The following is a 2,831-nucleotide window of genomic DNA, read 5'->3' on the forward strand; positions in this document are numbered from 1 at the left end:
TTCTGTGACAAATCACAGTTTTGAATAGTGGTGAGAACAATCCAGATCACTCTTTTAGGGTGAAAATTGAGTCCTATCATTTCAGAAGATTTCATAATCAAGGTTCTGGGTATTGAGCAGAGTTGAGCCTGAAAGTAATCTTTGCTATGATTCCAGTGATCATCCTTATTTAGCAGATGAGATACAAAGAACCAAGGATATCAAATCCGTGGTCTCAGATTATAGTATTAGACAGTGAGAGGATCAGAATTAGATTCCATGTCACTTGAGTGATCCTGATCTAAGTGAAAAGCTTTCATCAATAAAGGTGCTTATATGCAGGTTAAGTCCTAGACACAAAGCTGGATGCTGAAGTTGCAGAAACAGCATGTCTTAAATCAGCCCTATGGTACAGTTGGAGAAACAAATAATCTAACAGGCCACAGCAATCCCGAGAATGCATTGAATAGTGACCAGCCACATCTGCCCAGTGCTTAGGGCAGAATATGTCATGTGACATGGCACGGGCAGGCTCTAAGACAGTGGTTCTCAACCTTCTGGCCCTTTAAATACAGTTCCTCATGTTGTGACCCAACCATAAAATTATTTTCGTTGCTACTTCATAACTGTAATGTTGCTACTGTTATGAATCGTAATGTAAATAACTGATATGCAGGATGGTCTTAGGCGACCCCTGTGAAAGGGTCGTTCAACCGCCAAAGGGGTCGCGACCCACAGGTTGAGAACCGCTGCCCTAAGAGAAGTGAGGCAAACTTAAGTGTCTGGGAGAGGAGGCGAGTCCAGAAGCTGACCAGGGACTCAAACAAAGGCAAAGGCTAGGTTTAGAAGCCAGGGTTTTGATTACATTAGAACACACAACGCCAGAGGTTAACAGTGAAGCTGGGCCGTACCAGGCTAGCCCCAGCACCCACTTGGAGTCACTTTGTGGCACACAGTGAAAGCCTGGGCAAGTGGGCAGAGACTAGGAGTTCGCAGGAGTCAATCACAAGGGAAGCCAGAGGACCAGGCAAGGCAATGAACAGAAAACCTTGACAGGGGAGCTGAGCTTCCCTTGATCAGGTAACTGAGTAAGACACAAGAATCCGGGGTGCAAGCGCATTTTGCCATAGTCAGGAAGCATCTGATGTGCTTTCTGCTGGAACAAGAAATCGTTGGAAGACTTGAGCAACCTGGAAGCTGCTGACAAGCCCACAGAAGAAGAGCTCAATTCATTCATTATTTCTTTTTGTTTTTCTTGATAAAGGTATGTAGAGATTGAGTTGGCTCCCCTGACAATTGAGTCTAGCTATGGTGTTATCTATATCAAATGAACAAATTCAGTATGCAAAATTTCAAAAAGCCATGCTCATCTGAAAACATATTCAAGAAGATTTGGTGTAAAGGGTGGGCGAGAAGAGGTATTGCAGTAGGGACGTGGCGCTGGTGAAAAGAAGTTGTCTTGGAACCCATTTGTGAAGAATCTCTAGCTGTGTGTGACCCCCGCGTATGTGCTGCCAGGAATAGTTTTTAATTGAGAGGAAGCATTGGGTCCTGGGAAAGAAGGAAGCAAACACACAAAGTAAATGGTCTGCGAGGAAGACAAGTTATTCCTTTATTCTAGAAAGTGAATGCCGGAACAGGCTATTATTAATCCACTCCTACACAAATTTTGCCTCCAGACCTTACAATATTTGCCTTTTTTTTTCTGACAGGAAATTGGCTTTTCGGAGCATGGAGAAAGCCCCTATGTGGGTCTCAGATCCTTATGGTGTAATATCACCCTGAAGCAAAGCAACTGCTAGGGCAAAGCTGAGTTTTCTGTTGGGCGCTGACTGTATTCATCATCTCTAACTCCTGTCTTGAAACGTTTCATTCAAACCAAATATAAATCTTGGCTTATTGCTGGTTTAAATTTATCAAAATTGTTCAAATGAGCCTAGAATATGCCACTTATCTGGGACATTAATTTCTGAAGATATGATTTACAATGTTTTTGTCCTAAAACCATTATGGGATTATTTTAATAAACAATTCAATATGGCATGAACCTTGGGGAGGGCTGTGGGTTGCCGGCATTGTTCTATTTCTTGGCCTATGTGATGGTTCTGTAGTATTTTGCTCTGTAATCATTTACGTTATGTTTTATACTTTTCTTCATGTCTATGTTTTTGAATTTGTAAGGGCCTTCAAGAAACACAGTGAAATGCAGCAAACTCAATACACTATTAGTATTCCCCCTTATCTATGGCTTCGCTTTCTGCAGTCTGAAAATATTAAATGGAAAATTCCAGAAATAAACAATTCATAAGTTTTAAATTGCGTGCTGTTCTGAGTAGCGTGATGAAATCTCGTGCTGTCCCACTCTGTCCCACCCAGGATGTGAATCATCCCTTTGTTCAGTGTCTCCATGCTGTATATGCTACCTTCCTGTTCGTCACTTAGTAGCCATTTCAGTTATCTGGTCAGTTGAGAGAGAAAGAGAGGGAGGGAGGGAGAGAGACTATAACAGTATATTGTCATAATTGTTCTATTAGTAGTTATTTTTGTTAATCTCCTTCTGTGCCTAATTTAAAAATTAAACTTTATTATAGGTATGTATATATGTATGTAAAGGAAACACATAGTATATACAGGCTTTGTTACTTTTGTGGTTTCAGGCATCCACTGGGGGTCTTGGCATGTATTCCCCGCAGAGAAGGGGAGACTAGTATATCGGTGTTCCATGAGATCCACTGACAATGAAAAACTGGTTTCCAGCTCTGTAATAATAATGTATTTTATAGTGCATTCTTCCACTGTCTTTTTAGTGACTTGAAAACACTTGACAAATATCTTTCTGCTTTCACTCCTGA

This window comes from Myotis lucifugus, unplaced genomic scaffold (assembly GCF_000147115.1).
Source record: "Myotis lucifugus unplaced genomic scaffold, Myoluc2.0 scaffold_0, whole genome shotgun sequence".
Classification (NCBI taxonomy): domain Eukaryota; kingdom Metazoa; phylum Chordata; class Mammalia; order Chiroptera; family Vespertilionidae; genus Myotis; species Myotis lucifugus.